At 40.6% G+C, this 26,276-nt stretch overlaps 1 protein-coding gene across 1 annotated transcript in view; it reads right to left on the minus strand.

Moving 5' to 3' along the window:
- Positions 1-26,276, minus strand: part of LOC124164594 (flocculation protein FLO11-like) — a 906,466-nt gene that overhangs the window by 167,888 nt on the left and 712,302 nt on the right. The window lies entirely within an intron of this gene.

Below are 26,276 nucleotides of genomic sequence, written 5' to 3' on the forward strand. Positions count from 1 at the left end.
CACACACACGTTTTGCCCCAAATTTTCGAACTCCACCGCTTTTACCGGTTTTGAGACGCCACCGCCCGCCGGGAGACCAAAAAGAGAGGATTGGGAGGGGAAGGAGGAAAAAATCCTCGCGGCGTGCTTTACCTTATTCCAGGTCACCAAACTAGTGGAGGGGAGTGGCACTCTTTGAATGGGCGTGGCGCAGTTAAGAAAACTGATAAAGGCGGGGGTGTCCGGGTGCCCGGTGCAACTACTGGAACGACGGGGAGCTCTGATGTGAAACGGTTAAATACCCAGTAGGCAAGGTATTTATACTCACGGATGGGGAAAATACCCGTGCCATATTAATTTTAAAATTCCATAGAGATTCTTGTGACTATATATGCCGAAGCACACGACAAATGTCGATAAATGCTGGAATAAATACGCCGTTTAGGCAAAAGGCTCATTTGATGATCATTATAACTCAACAATTATGGTAAAAATTGACCTTCAGCTGGACAACTATATTTATTACGCAATCGGCACTGAAATTGAAGTCACATTATGTTTGTTACAACGAAAATGCTGCAAAATTTGCAACAGCAAAATGTACAATAATGTTGTTTCAACAGCGATACGCGCCATGTTCGTATTGATCCTGAGGAAATATTGCTATGTTTCAAACATATATTATAGACAAGTTTTAAATCGCCCACATTACGTGTACCGTAATTTAACTTACCAACCTCCATAGGCGTCGTATACAATGGCAATCATTTTTATTTAAGTGGAAATGTAAAAATAAATTCTTTTGAACTGCACAGTTTGGAATTTATCTTCTTACGGACAGGAAGGATAAGTTTTTTCCCCAGCTCCAAAAATGTCGGGCTCGCCTCTTTGCCTCCATTGCAAGGACATATCAACTGGACCTTAGCGCATGTGACATAAGCCGTCGGATTATCCTACGAACACATTATATTTCCAGGTTCGACAGAAGCGATAAATGAAGATGAATATTTTGTCGAACGGATACATATGCGAATTCTTTCTTCCCCCGAACCATAAAGGACTTTAATAAATAAAGCTAATTTCGTTGGAGAGTTTCCTTGCTATGTGCAAATGGCTGGTGTCCTAACACCTCCTACCACACGCCTTTTAGGCGGCTTGCTGGGTAGTACGCAGATGTAGATAATGCCACTCGGGAAGGTGTGCGTGTGGAAAGGGTTGAAGGTGACCGGATGAGGGGGTGGGCGTATTAGAGGAGCTTCAAGACCGCATGTGGGTGGGTGGCTTGATGGTTGCGGAGGATGAGCCCAGGAATTTTTTGGAGAGGGAAAATTTTTCGGGGAACCTATAAATAGGGCGGGGTGCGTGAGGTGTGGTATGCGCGGGTGGAGCCGCGTCTGTGCGCACCGAGGCCGGTGGTTCATGGGTAAGGTTACCACACGCCCGTAAAAATCCCGAACATTTCCCACGATTAACAAGTCATACCGAAACGAAAAAAACTAACTGTAGCATATCCCCTACGCCCTATATCGTCAGCCTTGGTTTATGTCCCATTAGGTACAACGTTATATGAGAGAAAATTTAGAGTATTTCGCAGTTAAAGGGGCCAAAATAGTGGGAGCGAGATAGCCTAGTGTGTAGGCCGAGGTAGGCTTGGCTCAATGGGAATGCATAGAGGAGATCCAATTTCATCCCATAGAAGGCTGATTTCTGTTGCCACTTCCGTCGCACATTTAATCGGTTTTCATAAATGTCCGCGGCGCGGTGATGAGTGCAATGCGATCGTCTTTTTTTCCCAATAATTCGTAGTTCCGTAAATGCGGGGAATGGCATTTAAAAGTTATACATTTGATACATCACTACATTATGTATATAAATACCGGTTAACATCCCAAATTATACCTGATTTCCCCGTGAAACCCGGATCGGTTTGCCCATCAGCGACGCGAGAGGTGACTTTTGTAAACCCATTTAAATGTGCGTCGATTGACAACCAATTCTGAGGATAACTTGAGGATCCTCATTAGTAATATTCGTGGATTGGCTACTGATTGATCTCTGGTTCATATCCTACTTCAAATACCCACAACTACAATACCAATGATAGTACAAAATTCGGATGTGTCTGGGGATGTATCCAAACCTTGTCATCGGCAAGCCAAGGAACTAAGACATACTCTTTTTCAAACTGTCCGTTTTATGTTTTCTCGCCTATCGCCTCAAGAATAAACATGGTGAGTAGGAATATAGGGTGGAATGTTTTTCCAGGCCTTGATCATATTATTTCTAGGCTTTAAGCTTATCGCGAATTTGGTCTCTCCTTTTCCCATTTACCACGATCCCTTGATCCCTTCGCTCCACATCTGATTTTGTTGTGTTCCTTCTACTTAATCATATTAACCAAAGACCTAGCGGTCTCAAATATTCCTAAGAGGTGTTACAGTCTACTTAGGCAACAGTTAAGCTGTCTGTAACATTGTGGGGACTCACTTTCATTCGTAAAAAGTTGTATGCATACCTTCCCCCAAACACTAAGGAATAAAAGATACCAATTTTCATGGGATTACTAATAGGGTGGTTTCCTTCATCAAAGAAAACGAAAGGCATTGATTGCGATTCGTTACCCACCATTAGTGTATTCATAATATACAAATTATTTTGTTTTAGAAATACCGGGTTAGACGAATGGCAATGGTCCATTTTTATCCTCATTTGAAAAGGGCCAGATTGGCGCCCATGCGATGCCACTCCACGTGACGTCACAGGGACCTAGTTTCTATACGAGAAGATAGGAGTTATACGTCGTCTGAGGTTACCATTGCATGCATGAGGCGCAGAGCTCAGGGAAACATGTCTTAACAATCACTTATTAAAACTGGCTAAGGTCGGAAAGTTTTCCTCGTTTGATAAGTTATTAATAATCCTTATTTAAGCAAAGCGCTACCAGTCAGCAGGGTACTAGGCTAGCCGCTAGCAGCCTGCGTCGTATCAGCGCTAAGCCTCGCCTCAAGGTCACCTCGCAGGGCGGGAGGGGGAACCAGAAATACGTCACGCGGAGAGACTTCCCGACATTCATACTTAAGCGTCGCGTTTTCGCGCGCTTGAAAATTTTCACTTTTCATTTAATCGCGAAAAATAGATATCGTCATTTAAAAATCTAAAAGCGTGAAATACGTACTCCAGGAGTAATAATCTTTCGATTTAGGCAATAAAAAAATAATAGGAAACCACCCTATTGCGTAATTTAATATTTTCCAGTGGATTTACTGGGGTGGGGTAGAAAGTTTAACCCCATAAAACAAAATATGAACTAGTTTTCGATCGAAGAAAACATGGGAGGTTCTTAAATCTTAAATAATGGATTATTTTTACATTCAGTAAGAACAAACTATCACCATCACCATCTTTTCATTTTTCTTTATTTAAAATTACCATATATCTAAATGTTTTTGTGTGCCTACCATAGGGCAGGAAGAAGTTTTATTTATTTATGATGATCGTTTTAGTCACTTTCAAACGCGTTTATATATATTTTTTCAACCACTTGTAAATTATTTATTTCTATCAATTTTATCATATTCTATGAATAAAATTACCCTTAAGTGCAATGATTATGAAAGAATGACTAATTGTTCCCGCCATAGTCATTTTTTTGGGACGGATGGACCGGAGTACGTGACTTCAGCCTTTCCGCAATCTTCGACCACGCATGTCCCGTCGCCACAGCAGCAACGCCGCGGCGGGGAAGGAACTCAAGGTTACTAGTTTTCGGCTTCCGTCTTGTTTCTCTTTTACCCTCGACATTTCGTTATCCCCTCCGCCTCTCCTCGCAGCCTCCCCGCAAGAAAGCGGGGAGGGAGGCGAAGCAAATTCGTCGACACAGGCCGAAGAGGCAAAGCAGCGGGCGGTAAGGACATCGCTTCCGGGGAAGAAAGGGAGGAATGATCTCTAACGCGGAAACGATATGCGACCACACCGATCAGAGACGCGAATTATAGAAATAGAAAATGAAATGAGTGACTTCGGGACACTTATATCCCATAGGAACATACTGATTATATATATCTTAGTGTCAACGAGTAGTACATACCATAAGAAGATTTACATGATGCATCAATATCACAGAATCCGACATAATATTTTGAAAAAATATTTAACAGGAAGGCAAACGTATGAATGATCATAAAAAATATCTGATTTTGAACTAACAGGGTGGCACAATATTTTACTCGCTTGTAGCGATATTTCACAGCATTTCTTTAAGGATTGACTGGCATTTTACGTCATTAAATTGACTTGGGAAAACGTCATTTTCCTGAAAATTAAAAAATGCGGTTGTCCAAATGTACATCATTTGCTGACAAACTCTTGGGACAAACAATCTAAGGATGCATTCGAATCTCTGCATTTTACATGGACTTAATAACGAGGACGATCTTTAACGTTTTCCGTTTTACTTCTTGGAACCACAAGACAGGACATTTAAATTCTCTCTGAAATTTCAGCACGAATTCTCAAATCTGACAATATTTTCGAAAACGCTTTTTATAACTATTATTTATTTTAACACCTTGTCAATGAAATAATATTGTCCAAACCGTTATCGGGAATACAGTGATAGAGTGGATTGCACGAGAATTTTCGTCTCCTCTAATTGCGATACTAGTATAAGCATACGAAACATGGTTGTTAATGCTGGACTTTATACGCCGTTAAGGGGAAAAACTGATATAATGTTCGCACTGCCTCAAGGATCAAGATTAAATAATAAAATGTTACAAAATTGTTGCTCACATCACATATAAATTTATGACGAAGTCAATTTATTTCGAAGCCGATATATAGAATAGATTTCAAATAATAAATTTAAATAAAATTAGGTATTTTCCAAACGTTTATTTTTTTAATTTTGGTGTTTCATGTTTTTTGCTTTAGTCTTCGTATATTCTTGTGTTTTATGTATTGTGTAAAAATGGATTTTGAGGCCTTTTGTATGTTATATTTTTGTTTTTATACATTTTTCTGATTTTATGTTACCACCCGACTTTATGGTCGACTTGTAACAATTTTTGCTATAATAATACTCAACATGGAATTGAGTGATCGTATAAATTCTGGAGTTGATGTTTATAAAGAGGGAGAGATTGAGTGAGGAATAATGCACAAACGTTAGATGCGGACGCTTGAAAATGGTTCCAGTGGAGCTTCTGGTCGGCCGCCTCCTCCAATCCCTTCCGAAGTCATGTCACTTCGGAGCAATCGGCAGAGGAAAGGAGACGGACGAGGATCTGTGGTCGCAGATGTCCTGGAACCCAGCCAATAATCCTCACTGTGTCGGGAGATTTAAAGTGCTCTCGGTGCGAGCGAAAATTGAAGTCCAAAATTTAGGTCCTCGATGAGAAATAATTTTATGATGCTATACACCATGATCGAACAGGATTTTTTCCTCTGGGCTCCTGTTGATAATACTACTAATGATCGCTTCTCTGTTTTCATCACTGTGGAATTAATTTTTGACTAATTTTTATTGCTTGCGGAAGGAACTGAACTTTTCCACATATTTATTCTAATCTTTGGGCATAAAACTACTTTTGATTATTTCTCTGTTTTCATGATTGTGAAATGATTTTTGACTTGACTTTCTACATATTCCAACCTTTACATTGTACTCTCGTATGGCTGTGAGTCCTTTTGTACGTACATCAAGTAAAATATATCGATATCTATACAAATTATTACCATCCTAAAGGCGATATAGAAGGGATAATCTCTTTCATTAGGTCCCAGGGCTTGAATCCTTATTTCGTAGGACTGTAATTCCTTTTTTAAGTTGACAAAATAAAATCTATCTACCCGTCCGTCACCACCCAAGAGGTAAATTAGGAGGGTTACTTTACTTTTCAACGCAACAAATCGTTAGAACACCAACGTTTTTATTGTACTATCATACATTGAAAAACATATCTGTAAACTAGGCACAATATACCTTATTAATAAAAATGATGGTGGGATAATTTCAAAATTTTCCGATTCTCAGTAGCATCTTCAATTTTGGTCAAATCTTCTACCTTCAGTCACTACCTCACTTATCGAACCATCAACATTTTAGAGAGGTGATACAGGGGAGAGCGAAGGAGGCGAGTCGCAGGAGAATACAATCCGATGATCCAAGCGAGAAGGAGTGGAATTTTTCCATATTGAAATAAACACTAGCAATTTTACATGATAATAACATTTATTCCGACCTACGTTTCGATGTAACTACATCACCCTCAAGGTACAAAATGGTTCGTATCGTACTCCATCATCTTGAAGGTACAAAATGGTTCTAGTGAAATCTCCTCGGGTTTTCCAAGCTACAAGTCTACAAGCAACTCACCCGGTGGAAAACCCGATAAGATTTCACCATTATGATACGCTGGGAAAGAACAAAACCACATGCAAAACGGTTCCTTTTTGCTCGTATGAAGATGATGGTTATGCATGATCGAAACCTAGGTCGAAATAAGTTTTACAATCGTGGAAAATTGCAAGTGTTTACTTCAATACGCAGGAGTCGTAAGGTCTTAAGTGAGGAGAGGAAGATGTACAGGAGGGGCTGGTTGCTAGAGGAAGGGAGGCTGTAAGGTGGTAGGGGGTACTTGGAGGAGGCTCGGCAGACATGCATGGTCGCCCTGTGGGAGGAAGAACGAACCAAGGAAGGGGGCGAGGGAGGGGAGGGGTGGGGTGGGGAGGGGGAGCGAAGACTTGGGAACAGTGGGATGGGGAGAAGAGGGACGTGAAGGCCGTGTGGCGGAGGATGGGGTCATAGACCTGGGCCGTACCGGGCGCTGTACACCGAAAAAAAGCCAGGTGAAGGGTGGAGGGGGTAGGTGAAGGAGAAGGCGGGTGTTGAATAAGTTGGCGCGACCGAGAGGGAACGGGATTGGAGTTTCCTTTCCTTCTCTAGCTTCTATTTGCCCCGTGTCCACACTTACAGATGTTCCACCGCGAGGAGCAAGATTCAATAAGAATGTCCAATTACAACTATGAGTAAATAATGTCGAAATAAACTGCTTCCTCAAAAGGCACCTTTAAGTGACAAGCGGCAATACACGGCTACACAGCATGTTGAAAATTCATGCAGGATATGTTCGAAAGACAATTTTGCTCATATTTGTGGCAGGAATATTACACGGCCATTAAATGAAAAACACCAGAAATTTCATCCCACAGTGACACGAAGAAAGCAAGTACATTCCTCTGATCATATTTAAAATTAGATTTCGAACAAAATTATTCCCTTATTATTATTTTACCTTTATTATTTCCCTTTCCCAATTATCATTTCCGTTTAAGTGACAAACGGCAATACACGGCTACACAGCATGTTGACAATTCATGCAGGATATGTTCGAAAGACAATTTTGCTCATTATCTGTGGCAGGATTATTATTTGGGCATTAAATGAAAAACGCCAAAAATATCCTCCGACAGTGACAGGAAGAAAGCAAGTATATTCTTCTGATTATATTTCAAATTAGATTTCGAACAAAAATATCTACTACTTTCAACTAATTGCAAAGCAAAGAAACCCGTTTCGGGATCCAAAAAAGTTAATCTTCAAAAATAATTCATGAAATCCGGAAAAAACTTATTGGGCAACACCTGCAATACACGGTAGAAGCTAAGAATATTTAAAATTAGCGGGTAATTACTGAGTTTCCCAACGAATTCAAATATGGAAAACGTTACATTTTACGATCAAAACTCTACAATACATAATAAGGACAGTGGACACAATTAGTGGGTAACAACTTTCATTATAAAAGTTTTCACCAATTATATCAATAAATTCAACCACATTAAGTCATTTCAATAATAACTCGATGGAAAAACATTCTTGACTCCTTCGGGTTTTACCACCACAACTCCTCAATCTAGCCACTCCACTGGCGAAACTACCGATGCCGACAATATTTCCTTCACAACGGGACCTTTTTTCCGTCAAGGTCCCATAAAAAACTCACTCAGGATAGGGATTGTAAAAGCAAATAAAAAAATACCAATTATGAAGTGTTATCGCCCTCTCACGGATTTCACGGCAATACGCCTGAGTCGGAGTGAATTTTGCCCCAACCACTTACTATTGGCCCTCCCCTCCCTGGACGACTATCACAGCAACGGTCGTTGGGGGAACGAGTTTCTTAAATGCTTTATCGCAATGGCCCGTACAAATCTACATCTACATCTACATAATACCCCGCAAGCCGCCTAAAAGGCGTGTGGCAGGGGGTGTTAGGACACCAGCCGTTTACAGCTATAAAAAAAAAGATGTGCTCTAACGAGGATGGGACAAGCGTTTATTAAATTCCTTTATTGTTCGGGGGAAAAACGAATTCCCATATCTATCCGTTCGGCAAAAAATCTCTCTTAATTTATCGCTTCTGTCGGACCTGGAAATATAGTGTGGCTCTAAGATTATGTTCACTGTGTCGCTCTTAAAGAAATCCATTCTTAATTGTTCAAGCAATCTAAGCCTAGCGCGCAGCCTCCGAGTCTCCAACGGCTCCCAGCCTAATTCGCTTAACATCTGGGTTACACTGTCTGTACGCCCGTAGCGGTTTTTGACGAAACGCGCAGCCTTCCTTTGTATCTTATTCAGTTCGCGGATTAAGTCTTTCTGCACTGGATCCCATACACTCGCTGCATATTCAAGGTGCGGTGAAGAAGCCGGAAGAGTGGAATTAGAAAGATTTGGGAGACAAAAGGTGTTATTATAATTCAGTATTAAATCGAAAATGGTAGGCTTTCATGGAGTACTTAAGAAGTATTCTGGCAGCCTCCCCTTACTTCATGTACATCCCTCTTCAATTCACAGTACGATCTACTCACTCCCTTTCATTCTAACTAAAAATCCTATTCTCTTTCTTCCTCTCCCTCGTTTACCCTACATTATACCCTCGAACACGGCTTTCAGAATCCCCTCCCCGCGGAGTTCTCCCTCCATCCATACCTTCTGTCTCCTCCGCATCTCATGTAAGAGACTCCGCATCTCATGTAAGAGACTCCGCATCTCATGTAACAGGGGTTAGACTCAATAATGATCTATCGTGGAATAAACATATTCGAGAAATAACCGGTCAAGCTAATCGTAAAATGGGTTTTGTTAAAAGAATATTAGGAAAGTGCGACGACAAAGTGAGAGAAATTAGCTACTTTTCCCTCGTTAGGCCACAACTGGAATACCGATGATAGTGTTAGTCCCCCAGCCCCTGCCTTTATTAGCAAAGTGCGACGACAAAGCGAGAGAAATTAGCTACTTCTCCCTCGTTAGACCCCATTTAGAATACGCTGCCAGAGTTTGGGACCCTCATGAAAAAGGCTTAATAACAGAGTTAGAACGCGTGCAAAGAAGAGCTGCCAGGTATGTGAAAGGTCGTTACGATAGTCTTGTTAGTGTAACTGACCTCTTCGATAAACTCGGATGGGAATCTCTGTCGGACCGTAGATTGAAAAATAGACTAAACCTTTTAGATAAATTCAAGAGCAGTGTCTTTTCTGACGAAGTTAACCATATCTTACGGACGCCAACATACTACGGAAGATCAGATCATATAAATAAAATAAGAGAGATACATTGTAGAACAGACAGATTCCGAATGTCATTTTTTCCTAGATCAATAAGAGATTATAACGGCAGCAATATAACTGGTAAATAGATTGCATGAATTGTAGTGTAGCCTACTAACCTATGTAAAACTTAATGCATGTTTCTTAATTCAATTATTATTTCTAACAGCATATAGTAGTATAGTTTGTTATTATACGGGACGTTTTTTGGACGGTGTGGTGTGCATGTGGGAGTCCAAATGCATGCTGCATGCTGGTGATTGATCACCCCCTGCCAAACACCCTATAGGTGGCTCGCAGGGTATTATGTAGATGTAGATGTAAAAGCTGCCTCTCCTCACCCACCATGTCCAGCACTTTGTCGTTTACCTTCCTCTCTGTCCACTTTATTTCACCATTCATCTCCACACGCATATCTCGAACGCCTCCACTATTCTTTCGTCCTCACTAAGTGTCCACGCTTCCGCACAATAAAGCGCTTCTCTCCAGCGAAAAGGTGTCCACACAAACATATGGTTTTTTCCTGAATTATATACTTATAATTCCCATCGGTACTACATAACCTCCACATCCCGAAAATAGGACACCGTATCTGGAGAAGTTCTTAGAAAGTTATTTTTTTTCTGGGTTTCCATCCCGTGGAATACTTAATTGTGGAAGAGTCAACGTTGAAACCAACTTACTCAGAATGTGGTCGGAAGAGAAGATTGTTTATTCATCGTAAAGAGTGGCCATTTCTGCAGTTTGAAATACATAAAAAAATACTTATTAATAATTGAAACATTAGCCCGGCTAGTGCAACTCCAGAGCGTATTGGAACGTGTAGGCCTTTCTACCGCGGTAGTAGCTCAAGGGCAAGGATATGGAACATTATAAAATAAAATTAAAAGTTCTTGATACGATAGCATGCATTTGAGGATAGATATTCACGATCGATAAATGCGGTAACAGCTACATAACGGTAACTAACTGTTGCTTCCCTATCAACGTTATCTGGACAATCGGCCATTTCGATATCTTCACGGACATCACTGTTTTTACACAATTTTTTTTATTAAAACAAGTTCAATAACCATTCAATTAGGAAAAGTTTACATTCCTAGCACTTAACTAATCGAATCCTTGGTTAACACGATCGGGACATGGAGCAAATTTTCGACCATTTGAACGGGAGAGAGGTGGTACAATTTAAATGCAGAAAAAGTCCAGCACAAAACAATGGGGAGTATACTCACACGTTCAAGCGCAACCTCAGCAGCATTTTTGGAAATACTTCAGGACACTTACCTGAAAATAAAAGAAATAATGAGTCAGCAAACATAGATAGTCAGCGTACACATTTATAACCTTTAAAACTTTAAACGTAAATGTTAGCTTTAGGTAAAACGCCACAAATTTCCACCAAACACAATTAGAGAAGATTCCTCAGAATATTAATGTCACTTCATGGTAACCAATTATTGCTTCTTCAAATTTCCTACAGAAATGTCGCTTCCCTGAGCTCAGATATCAATAAGGTAACCCATTCATCATTTTTCCCAGCTGATATTTCTACAACCTCACCACAACCACGATGATTACGCATTGCTAAATTCACTTTGTACACCTAGGAAGTGCCGATAGTAAAATCAAGTGAAATCACTGACTAATCGTGTGTAGGTAGGTTTACAGAATTAATTAAAGAGGAAATGCTAGCTAGCATTTATCGCGAGGAAGTCCTAGATTTGGAGCAAATAATATTTTGCTTCCAAAATATTCTTTAATGGCGACATGTTCCACTGTTGAGTTCATCAGGTACAAATTTTATTGAAAATACATTTTGACAATCTTCGCCACAAAAATACAATATATGCCAGTTACACTGTAAGGAAATCGGTTACCACTGCCGAATTTTTTCTGTAAAAGGTGTTAATTTATCTACGTAAAGTGATGAAAATTAATTCGAATCTTCAGTGATTCACAACCAAATTTTGAAACAATAATGTCACGATCGTTTGAGGCATTTGGCGAACGGAGCGATACAATTTTCCCTCCAGGACACGTGAATTACTACGATCATAGTAATTTCAAAAGGAAAAACACCGAAAGAAAAACCTTCTTGAGAGGAATAGCTTTTGACGTCCTCACTTTCCCAACGGATCTGTCGCTCTGGCTACAATTCCAAGGCGAATACAAGACTTACTCCTCGTCCCGCGGAGCCATAATATTCGACGCAGACATACAACAGCAACGCTATTTCAAGTTGAACATATCTCCGGGCGCCAGTTGAAACACTCGGGACGCCAAACCGCATGCCGTTAAACCAGTTTCGTTGGCAATTTCGTAAGGGCTCAATCCGGGACGCGTGGAAAAGATAGGGGTGTTACTTGCGATGGAGAAAAAAATTGGAGAAATAAATCTAAAAAAGCGTTTCTCGTAAACTTTCTCTACCACAGAAAAGACATTCATATATACTCACATGACCATAAACTACCAACCATTATCCCACGGAGGAAATTTCACGGACAGATTTTTTTTTCCTTTCATATGCTTTAAAATTGAACGAACTATCAAAAAGAAATGTTGACTATAAAAGTTCATGTATTCCCTAATTCTGTTTAGGCTGGTTTTCGCATATCTATGAAGGCGGGAACCCCAACAGCTATTATTCCCAAAGGGAGCCTACATTCCACATTTAAAGAAGAGCATGTGAAACTTTTCAGGGTAAATATTGTACATTGTACTTCATATTGGTGGCGCTTCGTATATAAAATAAATTAATTTATTCATCAATTTTCAGCCAAAATTGTGCCTTATCCACATACGAGAGGAAAAATGTGCATCACATCCATGGCACTTAATCGCATCGAAGAGAAGTCAGCAGTTCATTAGGTCTGAAGGTCATTAGTTAATAAAATAATTTTTATGGGTTAAAGCGTAACTCAAGACCCAACAAATAAGGACAGAATGCTAAGAAGCAACTAATTTCCATGGAACTAAATGTACTATAATACGTAGGTCATCATAATTGACTGGGCAACGTGAGCATGTACACACTACCACAATTCACCGAAAAAAAACGGGGTATAACTCGATGGAGCAGTTTCAGATACCAATTAACCTGCCGTGTCCATTTTCTCGGTAACTTACAAAGTTTTTCAACCTCGCAGATAATTGCCTCAAAGCCCAGCATCTCTCAAATTGGAGCCCTTCGAGAACCAGATGGCGATCGAGTCCCAGATGCTTGGTGACTGTAGTGATTCAGGCCCCATTTAATACAGCTTGTATGCCCAAACCTTGCCACAATAAGTTCCAGATTTTCTTCGGTGAGGCCGATTATGCTCGACGTTGACACATTCGAAGTAAAAAATAACCTGATTTTTATAATCACTTATGCCCTATGTTTCACCAAAGAGCAAAATTATATTTTACTTTTCCCTTCATTCCAAGGAAAATAAATTTTTAAGGACTATAGCGATGATATGCCCTCTAATAACAGATGGATTGCATGTTAAATCTAGCCAGATACTACCAACTGAGTAGTCGACAACAAAATCTCCAGTAACTACTATACCATCAGGAACAAGTAAACGTTTAAGTTATGCAAACAACAAATAAAAGTTAAGTATCTGCAATACATGTATAATCCGTGTTTCCAGAACACCTTTTCGTACTTTAAGCATCGAACTCGTATGGACGTAACATTGGGGAACGCAGTTGCCAAATATACGCAGTTTTCAAATATGTATACGTTTTTGCCAAGTTGACTTAATATGAATGACAAAGCAGTCGTACAAAGAGACTTCGTACAGATATGCTGCAAGATACATCGTGAAGCAAAATGTATTTATTCCAGTAGTGTAGCAAAGTCCAGTATTCATAAGAAAATGCTACATTCAAGCAGCCTTTTCATAAATAGATAAACCCAACGCCCTATCCTTCCCTTTTATTCTCCCTCCCCTTTTTCGCACAGTAAAGACTTCGGCCTCGGGGAGTTCACTTATTTCAACTGTTTAACGGCCTTAGAATGTGCATTAGTTTATAGCCTTTTCTTAAATTTGACCGGGATGAACCTTCCCCTACCTTCACGAATAAAACACTGGTATTTGGATGGATTCCGCCGCTAACTGATGTATTCGTGCGGGTATTCCAGTACCTATGAGAAGGGATTGGTACTCCATTACCTATATATTCCTTCCCTTAGTGAACGGCTCTCCCAACACGAGAAAAAGGCAACGAAACACTAACGACGTCACCAACTCACGTAAAGCTAGGTAACCTCCGCGGTTATTTTTTATTTTAATTTTTTTTTCATACGTACCAGAGGAGGAGAACTCAAGTACCTATCCGAGTACTATAATAACTACGAGGAAAATCGGATCAATCACCGTCAAATCTTCTCAGCCACGCAACAAAGATGGACTAAAATGGTAATAAGGGTCAGAACCAGGGATGGCAAGGGAAACTAAACGTAAGTCAAAACCAGTAAAATTTCAGTAGTTTAGTTCCCGGGAGCGAAATGCAGAAACGAAACGAAATGCATTTAAACCCAGGGAGATAACCTTAGGGTCGAAACGAAATCGGAGACAGAACTACTTCGGGTCGAAACTAAACTAAACCTCTGGGACGGAACGAAACACAGTTAATGTTTCGCACCGGAAGGACCACGTGCTTCACCGTCGAACAGTTAAGTTTCGACCCGCGCACCGAGTACGAAGTTTGGTTGAATGAAGTACAGGTTCGGCCTACCGCCATTAGATGCATGGGGCTCTCATATTTTTACCACTAACAGGAGAGCGGTGAACGCAAACTGGCCATTCAATTTTTAAGCTCAATTTTTAACCTCTCTACACTTAATGTCAAACGTAATGGGTCGAAACTATATGCCTCTTATCCCTCTCCACTCAACTTCTGGGATCGAAACTTAACGATGAGCAGCGGGGTTTCGATTAATTTAATTTCGTTCCCGGGAGTAAGATTTCATACTGGGTCGAAACTAAACTCCTTGGTGATTTCAATTTCGTGCAGGAACGAAAACTTAACTTAGGCCTCGTATTTTCGTTTCCCTCAGGGGCGAAACGAAGCATTTTCGTTTCACTTGCTATCCCTGGTCAGAACGAAGACAACGCCTCCTGTAAAGTCAACACTCGGCTGAAGAGCTCCGCTGGATAGGAGGGGGTTAATGGAGAAAAAAAATATCCCCCCTCGCAGAATCACCTTGGCCGAATGAAATTATTTCCACAGCAGGAGAGCTGGGACGGTGTGGGGACACCGGAGGAAGAATAATAAGAGGGGGGCAGGAGAGAGCGATCGAGAAAGAGATACATCGCCGAGCCATAAAATCGGATCGTTTTATCGCCACTATTTTTAGATTCAAGCAGCGCTCAAAATACAATGGGCACCTTACTCGAGAGACCGCACCCATAACATTGCATATCCATAAAAATATCTTTTTAACATATTCATAGCTTTGATATGAAGCTGCTGCATTGAGAATTTAGAGTGCGCATTTTCACTCGAAATGTATTTTTTTCGGCCGTTATCTTACAGGGGGATATACTTTAGATACTGAGTTTGATAGCGAAGATTAATTTCATTTCCAGAAGAATTTCCGCAACGAGGCATCAAGATGTTTCATAAGCCTGTTGTTGGCACTACTATTTTTGGCTTCCCGATTGTTTACTTCCATTATATATTCCGCTATAAAAATGCACGAATTTGCATAATAATACTTGGAAAGAAAGTACTAGCAATGATTTCAATTCAGTTAATAAAATCTATAATAAAATTTCATCGCAGACGGCTAAGTATAAGATAGGTTTTTGCAGTATTTTTCCCTTCAATAATCAGATTCAGAAGAAATATATGATTTCATACTTTCCTGAAAATCGTATTAATGAGGTGTTTTGATATATTTAACTAATATCTTTTAGATATTAACCTTATGACGTGTCCATCATAGAACATTGCCTAAAATATATAAAATCAGACAACTGTTGATGATGATACGTAAGGTAAGTATATGCCTTCTGAATTTTCTTTCGTTAGTACATGCCTTCCCTGAAGTGTTTTTTAAGCGATACTATTGCGTCAGGCGCGACTTCGTAGTGTTAGCAAAAATTGTGGAAACTACAATACATGCCTGTGCGTTTTTTACTGCAATCGTTCTCTCTTACGTAAAGAAGGAGTGCGGAATGTTAAAATCTTTGTTTTATATTTTGAATACCCACCAAAGGTGCTTAGTTATTCCTCTGTTGACTAAGTAAGTACAATTTTGTCATTCCCCCGACGGGTTCTGGTTCCGTGGGCAGGTACACAGCTGTGAGATGTCTAATAGAATGGTTGTATCCGAGATGTCTTCCTTTTGTTTCGTTATAAAGCATCAATCTGAAGTATGTGCTTTAATTATCGTGATCCACCTGGTCCTTAGGAAGCGAATCTATTACCTTTCGCATATAGTTACCATAGTGTTTTGAACCCGATGATGACAACAACTGGGAACAATACTATTGAAATTTCAAACTCGATTGTTTCTGGCTTTACTTAGTGAAAATCCATTCTTAATAATAAAACGTTATTGTACTTTTCCACACGATTTAATTAATACGACCGATTTCGTCGCAGAGGCGACATCATCAGGTACAAAACGGTTTCTGTACCTGATGATGTCACCTCTGCGACGAAACCGGTCGTTTTAATAAAATCGAGTGGAAAAGTACAATAACGTTTTATTCTTATTGACATTTTACTGGTTTTGACTTTCGTTTAGTTCCTATTGCCATCCCTGCTGATAACAATCCATTCCCCCCTTTTTTTTTCTTGGGTCCAAAATAGCTCAACGGTTTCCTAACCAAACTCAGCGAACGCAATACACTCTGGCGCCTGGGTCAACCGGATCGCGCGGCGACATGGACCATCGCGGTGGGGTGGAACCGCATCTTTCTTCTAATGTGTCGAAGCATCGAATGAGGAGGCGGAAGGGGGGGTGGAGGTGAGCGGGGGGGTAGGGGGCAGGAGAGCTGCGGTGACTCCCTCACAGCCTTCAAGCACCAACGGGCGGAGAGGAACTTGTCCAGGGTCTTTGGCCCAAAGGCTCCGCCCACAAAAAGCGAGGAGGAACAACGCGTGGTTTTAAGCGAGGTAGCACTCCGTACACTTCTCGCTTGCCGCAAAAGGCGCATCTCGGAACGGGCTATTTCGGCCACCTCGACCACCTTTTTTACCCCACTCTCCTCCCAGCCTGGTCCTCCGGAACCAACAACGCCAGCTTACAGTCATCAACCGCCTGCGGGCTGCCTCCACCACAACCCCTTTAGAGACTACCCCCGATTCCAACCCTCAAGCAAATAGATATAGAGAGAATTAGATTGCCCCTTCGAAGGGGACTTCCCTAGAAGAAGAGGACTTCCATGAAAAGGCAAAACTTGCCAACTACTCATTGAGGTAATCTGCCAATAAAGCTAGAACATTACAAATAAGCTGTTAAAAACAATAATTAGATCCAGGAACATGTATTAAGGAATAAATAAGTTTGTAGGCTACTCTACAGGTCATCTCATATATTGTGAATTCTAACGCTGCCGTTACAGTCTCTTGTTGATCGTGGAAATAGCGATATTCTGAATCTATCTTATTTTATTTATATGATCTGTTCTACCGTAGTATGTTGGCCAAAGGGACTGCATTGAGGAGGCCCAATTCCATCCTGCAGAAGGATGATTCCTGTTGCCACTTCGCATTTTAATCGGTTTTCAAAAATGTCCGCGGCGTGGTGACGAGTGCAATGCGATCCACTTTATCAAATATTTTGCAGTATAATATTTGTCATTGCGAGGAATAAAATTGATAGGTTGTTAAATTGATTGATCACATCAAGATGTATATAAATTTCGGTTATAACAAATGATTATACCTTATTTCCCCATGAAATTCAGAGCAATTTGTCCGTCATCGACGCGAGTGGCGACTTTTGTAAATTCATTTAGATGCGCGGTTGGTGACAACATATTTAGAGGTCGTCTATATGATCCTCTTTTGTAATATTCATGGCCGATTCTGTAAAGCCCGATAAAAAAGTTGAAGTTTACAGTCACTACAGTAGCTTGACAACGATACATTGGAACTATAATCAACACATAAGTGTCCTAGTATTGACAATAATAAGAAGGAAAGCTAATGCATTGAGTGCACTCTACAGGGTTGTCCCGGGTAATCAGGGTATGGGTAAGCTAAAATGTCAAGGATGAAATTCCCCATGAAAAAACTCAGTTGACTTAGCCGGTATTCGAACGCGGATCTTCTGATTGCTGGCCAGTTGTGCCATCAGTCACACCACCAAGCTATCTTCTCCCAAGGCGAATATTCCGCCAAAGCAAAATGATTTTTTCATGGCGTATGTCATCCTTCGTGTATCTAACTTTGCATCTGTGAGCGTAAATGCGTACAAAGTCACTTTTATATGTAATGCTGTTATGGTAAAAGATGCCATCGAGAGGCCTAACTACAAGGCAAAGACGATCGCTCATGTAAAATAAATTAAGAAGTCAAAAGACGAACACCGCCAAGTACTCCTTTTTATAAATAGACATTCATGATTGGAATCGGCTGCCTGCGGACATTTTTGAGCCCTAACATTAATCCTTAAAATTATTTAGACACATGCGTCTAACTCATTGAAGAATAAGTTAACGTCTAGTGTCATATCAGTGTTATCAATGCGTAATTTAAAACGTATCATTTCATTAGCAACAGAAATGTACCTATTTGCAATGAAAATTAACTAAATTAAATAAAGGCAAGCGTGGAAAAACACAATATCTCTTTGGGGTGGGATATATTTTTAATATCTCTCATTTTTGAGAAAATACGATCTTGCTCTTCCATGTAATCAAATATTCCAGCTATTTCTCGCTGCTTCAACTTCGCTCACACATTTAATGAAGACTGACCAAGTTCTCAATCTATCAATCACTAGAGCACTAAATAACGTCACCAACTCATGTAAATTAAGGCAGCCTTCGCGATTACTTTTTTACTTTTTACCTGTAAAATATAGTTTGAACGCGAAAGATTTCTTCGTATTTCCCTCACATCTACCGACTTCCTCATATTACGATATATACACTACGTACTTCCTTAGGTAACCATCTCTATGCACGGCCACAGTTAGGAAATCAGGGCCGTGCATCACTCTCAGTCATTCGTGGACCTACAAGCAGTGCCACTTTCGGCGTGTGTGTGTATGTGTGGTGACCCTCGCGGGGAAGCGGTAACTCGAGCGACGCAGTCCTGTCGAAAACGGAGTGCGTGACTGGCATACACGACGCTGTTGCTCCGACTCGCCCCGCTGAGGGAGTTGAGCGCCCGCTCGGAAAAACTTTCGACCGACGTACGGAGGAGGAGAAGGGATGATTCTCACTCGCTAGTGGGCGTGCAAGCCAACTCCTCCACGTCTCACGGGTTGATGCAGAAGTTTCCGGAAAGAGAAGAGGCCGATTGGTGAGGGATTTAGTGGATATCCCACATGTCGACTTCGCTGTGGCGGTCAGAGTAGCCAGATGAGGATGAACAGATATATAGGATCGATACACTAAAAAAAATATGAATGGGGATTATCATGTTCTTTTTTTTTGGATAGCCTCTCACTTTGATCGGCCATTAATAAAGGTGTTCCTCTTTGAAAGCAATGAGGAGACCTCAATGTCCAATGAATTTCACAATTATTCTATTTTGATGGAATATTGTATCTACTCAAGGTAGCCGATTCACAATTTCATTTTATATTTTCCTCGCCCCTGAAGCCTTCCTCCCAAAGAAATGCGTAGCATTAGTATGTAAAGCATTGCTTTCCACAATTTATGTATGAAACTACCAAATATATATACAGAATAATCCTTTAATTAGGCCATATATCTAGTTCTTTATAATTCTCAAGGATTGCCTTCCTAAGGATTCTTCATCACCATTTCATTATGTCCTTGTCTCATACACAAGAGTTTCTCCTATTCTTATCAGGTTTCTTTTTTAAGCTTAAGGTTTGTGTTCCTAGATAGAATTATTCATCTGAGGCGAGGTCTTTTTCTCTACGGTAATTTAAGGCCAGCATTGATAGCAGCAGTCATCCTCCACCGTGTTTTGCTAGTCGCCAGTCCTCTGAGGTCATAACAGTAAAGCCTCTCTTCTTCATTATTTGGGTTGTACACTTCAGCTTGGGACGTCTTCTGCTGATCTTTCCAGCCAGGCTTTGTCGACACCGATTCGTTATAAATTACTAATTCATTTATTCCTTGTTATCGATAAAATTTTCTGTAGGTCTGTTTTCTCTGCCAGTCAAGATTTTTACATTCTTAGCCCCACCCTCCCGTGACATTTTTAATATTATACGGTAGCACTATAGCTCAAAAGCTTCTGTTATTTTTTCCAGTTGCTCAAATTACCCACGTTTCATAACCTTAAAGAATTATGTTTCATAGACAGGTTTCAAGTAGGTATACCGTAAGATAATTCTTAATTTTTTGAACGTTGCATTTATCTTTTCTTAATGAAAGTTAATTAAACTATTGTATTCTACAGTAAATTTCCCTGTCAAGAGGGATTAATTTACAAAAAAGGCTTCGATGTGATCCACTTTAGTCGATATTTCATCGCATCAATTGTATTAAAATACTACAAGGGGGAGTCTTCATCTCTCTTTCCCTTAGATACAAGGAGGGATGAACCAGAGAGAGGCTTTCGTGCGAGGTGGAGTTGGTTTTACTTCATGGAGGGGAGGCGGAGGGGTGATTTGGGTGTGGGGGGAGCGCGGTTATTTTATTTGTCTTCGGGAGGAGGAGAGGGTGCAAAAGCGAGGCTTCGGGGGGTGGGGGATCCCAGTGTCGGAGGCGTAGGGTGGAAAGGGGAAGAGGGGGGAGAGGGAGGGGTGGGATCTTCTACTGTGGATGTGCTCTGTCTCTGTTCAAGGACGACGACGGGGGAAGTATGCGGGGCTAAAGCCAAACCCCCCCTCCCCTTTCCATCCCCCTCTCGGCCCGAGGTGTGGCAAATAGGAGGGGGCATCTTACGAGGAGGTTGCGCCGTGGCAACGCAATTCAAAACACATACATCTACAGCAATATTCTTCTGCAAAGAGTTTAAATGCTGGGATACCGAAAGATACAACAGCTCATTTTTTAAATATTTTTTAATTTATTCTAAGTAAAAGCAAATGGGAGGGGGAAACTTACGAGGATGTTTCTCCGTGGCAACGTAATTCAAAACACTTAATTTTTACATTAATATTCTTCAGCATAGAGTTTTAATCCTGTGAAACCGAAAGACGTCGCGGATAATATTTTAAATATTTTTTTATTATGAATAAAAGCAAATAGGAGAGATCTTACGAGGACATTTCAATACTGGGCTGCGGCAGTCATCGACTTTTCGCATCACTGCGTGAGAGAAAAACCATCTCCTACCGCTCGACCCTAGAGAGGGTCTTGTTGGTTTCCTTCCTTCATGAAAGAACTTTTCACCCCTCATACCACATCGAAGTTTCTCTTCATCGATTTCCCAAAGCACATAGAAAAGCAACATAAAGACTTCATTTCTTAGTCAAAACCTTCAAGAGTAACTTTGTTGTGATTTTTCAGGTTTGACATCAATTTATACACAAGTAATTATTTTCACCACTTATCATTCCGTTACAATAATAATTTCCCGGTAAAGTTAATATGAAAAAAATAAAAGTTTCTTTAACTAAACTCTGACTACCTCCCTCAAAATACAACACACTATAAATGAAAACGGATACAAATAATATTTTTTCCTTCTCATTTTTGCACACTCAGAATCTGTAACGAGCAAAAACTGCAATAGCCTGTTTCCATTCATTTTACTAAATATATTCTGTAATAAAACATTGAAACCTAAAAAGAAGAGCATTGTGGCCCGGTGGGTAGTGTTGGAATACTTATTGAAGGGCATAGCCTTTAAATCCCAGGTGAAGCGACCTTACACACCCAAATACATTCCTCAAACAGCGATGTAGCCCAGGTATATGAACTACCCCCTTGACCTGAATTGTGCAATCGCACGGCTGTGTATTGCTGAGGGGTGAAATTATCCTTCACCTATTTAAATAACCTCATTAGGATTAAATCACTGAGTAATAAAAAACGAAACGGCCGTGATAGCTATTTAATAAACGAAAGACAAATAATCTGAACCTTCCGTCAGGCGCAATATTGGAACTCCCCAGTTCAGGTGCAATGCGCGTGATAGGCACATATAAGAAAAGACATTATTAAGTCAAAGCATCGCTCAGAGCTGCAACTTGAAGCGTTTATGCACTATTATCAGTGTAGTCTAAAACTTAAACGATGTCATACGTGTAGTATATACCTACACCCCTTTTCACCCCTTCATATGGCTCAAAACCGATCCAGCTAGGTATGATTTTACGTGTTATTTAGGTAATTATGTTTCACTAAATGTATTCAAGCATCGAGTGGTAAACATCGTAAGCATCGAGTAAAAATTCCTAAAACATATTCTGCCCATCAAAAATACAGTCCTTTACAATTGCGAAGAGTTCGGGCGCAATGCGCTTCTCTGATCCAAACTTAACTTCCCGTGGGGACGGCCAAAGTCAAACTAAGCGAGACGGGTGCATAGAGCGTTTCAAAACAAACAGCTACTGTGAGCGTCAAGGGTCTATGCCGCCTAAGAGCGCGAAGAAATGAAAAAACACTCGCGCTGTGCCTATCAGACCCATTGCGCCGGACGGAGTGTTAATAAATACCATTAAAATATTTCATTCTTCAGTCAATATCTATACAATTATTGCTACGTAAGTCGGTAGGTTTTCGCCCTACAATTAGTGAGTAGCTTATGTTTTTTCATTTATTCCAGTACCACCGAAAACGGCACGATTGGCCTTTAACATCTTTAACGTTTTTATTACCTTAACGATTAAACGTACACGATCGTCAATGACCAGGATAGGCGCCACCTTCCCGGCATGACTCGAGCCCGCGACCTCTTCTGCGGCATGCAAGAACTTAACCACCGAAGATGGCAAAGGCAATTAATTTTACTTTCTAACCATTGTCACTATATCGCCGAAAAGTTTACCACCCCTGTTTCAGGTGAGGACAGAAGAAGCGTATGGTAACGGCGACAGGGGGTGAAAAACTCGACGATTCTAAAAGGGATGAGATACTAAAGCAGACAAGAGGCGGAAGGAGTGAAGAAGAGAGATAGAGAGAGAGAATGAGACGGGGGGGGAGGGGGGGGGGGAAGGAGAAGAGTCTTACAGTCTGTAGGCGTCAGTGAAAGGGATGTTCCTCGGTCGGAGAAGAAGTCAAGGACCGCTCGGGACTCGAGTCGCTTCGCGGCGGGGGATGAGAGGCGCTGGTCGGAGGGAGACGAGGAAGAATAGGGGTGGAGTTGTTTGAGAGACGTTCGGCGACCGTCGCACAGTGGGGCGAAAACCGTTTTGGTCTGCCAAAACCCTAAAATTCATAATGTCCGGATTTTATTTAAATATTTTTTCTTAGGTATTATAATGTCAGGAGCAATGGAATCTGAAGAAATATTTCCGTTTAAATCATTAATGTAGAGACAGCAACCCTACAAACATGAGTGATGCAGAAATGCATCGCCAGCACGCGCAGATTTTGGTTTCATTCGTCAAGTTCTTCACGGCCACTGCTAAGTACCAGCAAAAAGTGTTTCCCTCCACGAGATAACCAATACTTGATGATCACTACCTTTAAATATCAGGCCCTAGTACTTCTAGAAAAAGTCATTTTTTGGGCCTTCATAACATGTGCTACAAGTTTCAGAATAACACAAAATGTCACTTGAGCTACAAAAAATGTCTAACGATGTCGGATCGATATATTACTTTGAATCAAATGTTTGTTATGTGCTCGAAGTGCCAGAAAAAAATTGGGTGCTGGTTCGCGCAGGTTTTTGAGATAATTGCTTTAGAGTGCAACTATGTATTACTTTGGTAAGCGCTCCGCGGCGCGCGCCGCGGTATAGGAAGCAACAAAACCTCTCACATATCGCCACCGAGAAGATTTTGTCCATTACTTTTTCGATGGTGATTGAGATAGGGCCAGTGGTAGTAGGGTTCTCCGGTGTTCTAAAACGTGCTCGTGGTTATGTTAACGATATCGAGGCATGAGTTATATAAGCTGTTGATGACGGAAAAACGTCTTCCATGGAAAGAACGTTACCAGCGTGTATATCTTCAATTGGATGAAGTATTTGGTTTTCCCAAAAACAATGTGATAGAGGAGAAAATGAAAAGGACGGTGCGGCGGCTTTGTGGGGAAGTGCGAAAGAAATGGATGGAATCTCACCGCATTGAAAAGGACTTTCTTCGCTACCATGTAGATTAGCTGGATGCGAAAATTGTGATCAATATTCCTGGGACTACAAAAACGACCACAAAAACTTCAGGTATTTATAATATTTTCAACGTAATAATTTTGTATTTACATTCTAATTAAAATATTTTGATCGACATATTACTTGTACTGTTGCACACTATAATGTATTTGTATATTCAATCAAATTGCTGATTACATTTTTGCAGGCAGCGGTCGGCCAAGAAGAGGCTTTGAGGAGAGTAGCTACCGCAGTAAGATGAGAATGGTGGAGGAAATGACGGCAACTACGAGTACACCGGCCCAAACGTTTGCGACCGAAAAGGCTCTCCGTGCTCAAGGCAGGGATGCAGAGGCTGGACTGGTGAAAGAGGCTCTCCACTCTACTCCCACTCGAGCATCAAAAATAGCAAATGCTTGGAAAAAGTCTCAGTCGAAAGAGAGTAAGTTCATCCATCCATACTCCCCTGAAGAAGCCCTTTCTCTCATGATTGAAGCCGATTTGTCTCACAAATCATATCAAACCTTACGATCGCAGGCGATAGAAAGGGGATCAGATTTATATCCCTCTTATAAGAAGGTCCTTTTAGCCAAACAGAAGTGTTATCCGTGCAACACTGCGTTCACAATCACTGAACGTAAGGCTGAAGTTAACGTACAGGCCTTACTTGACATTACTGTTTCCAGAATCGCCATGCTGCAAGCGGACGTTATGGAGCCCCTTTCTCCCATCGTTCTCCAAATTTTACATTTGATCTGCGAAAGGGGGCTTGATGGTAGCAGCTCCCAATCTATGTAAAAACAGGTCTCTAAAGACAACTTTATCGACAGTCATCTTATAATGACGTGTGTCGTCCCTCTTCAGTTGTACTACAAAGAAGACAATAGTGCAAAGGTAGTGGTGTGGCAGAATGTTCGCCCTTCATCTACAAGGTATTGCAGGATTTATAAGCTAGAGTTTAAAAAAGAAAATAAGGAAACAGTACTTTATGAACAGCAAAACGTTCAGACACAAATTGATAAACTAGAACCTTCGAATGTTGTCATACCGAGTTGTGGTCCTATTCAAGTACGCCATGCAATGATAATGTCAATGATTGATGGTAAGGTATGCAACGCCATTACACACACTTCGTCTCAACGGTGCTGCCTTTGTGGCGCACTCCCCCGGGAAATGAACAGCATCGACAAAGTTCTGGAAAGGGGAGTTAATACAGAATCGTTTCGATATGGACTTTCAACTCTCCATGCCTATATTCGATTCTTTGAATGGCTTTTACACGTAAGGTACCGGTTAGAGACTCTAGAATGAAAAAAACTACAGATACTAAAGATCTAATACAGAGAAGGAAAATTGAAATTCAAAAAAAGTTCAAGTCTGAGATGGGTCTTCTAGTAGACATCGTCAAGCAAGGTAGCGGCAATAGTAACGACGGAAATACTGCGCGTCGTTTCTTCCTGAACGCTTCAAATTCAGCCGCAGTAACTGAATTAGATGAGGAACTAATGAGCCGGTGTGACACAATCCTACGAACTCTCTCCTGTGGTTACGCTGTTTATTTGCAAGCATTCCAAGAGTATGCAATTCATACAGCTAGGCACTATTTCCGTCTCTACCCATGGTATCCAATGCTCGCATCAGTTCACCGAATATTAATTCATGGTTCGGATGTAATAGCAGTTGCACTTCTTCCCATAGAAGTGAAGAGGCTATGGAGGCGCGCAATAAAGATTTCAGGAGATTCCGGGAAAAAAGATTCAGAAAAACCTCCAGAGAAGATACTAATAGAGATCTTTTCAAAATTTTAATGGTATCGTCAGATCCACTTATCTCATCCTTGCGGCCATTACCTCCGAGAAAGAATGGAAGTCTAAAACCGGATGTCTGCGCTCTTTTTCAGATTGTTAGTAGATCTACAACGGACAGTGAAAGCGAAGACAGCGATTAATAAAAATTCAAAGTGAATCAAATTTTTTTCTGATACATGTTTAGGAATTTGTTTAGCGTTTAACTTGTTAATATTAGAATTTATTTTGAAAAAGGGTATTATCTGTATTAAGAAGTGATTGATTTGATATTTTACTTGAAATTTATGTGGTGTAAGCTACATTGGAAGTTGAATTTTTATATCTTAAACTATTAATTGTCTTGTAAAACAATATTTATAAAATTTATAAACATATAAATGTGATTATATATGTCCACGTGTTTTTCTCAAGGTTATTATATGATATTATTTCCGTTCTCAGTAAAAAAAAACAATTAAAAGTTCAATGCAAATTTTTTAATTTGTTTATAATTTTTCCGCTTTTCCTTTCCTTAAAATTTTATTG

This window comes from Ischnura elegans, chromosome 8 (genome assembly GCF_921293095.1).
Source record: "Ischnura elegans chromosome 8, ioIscEleg1.1, whole genome shotgun sequence".
NCBI lineage: Eukaryota > Metazoa > Arthropoda > Insecta > Odonata > Coenagrionidae > Ischnura > Ischnura elegans.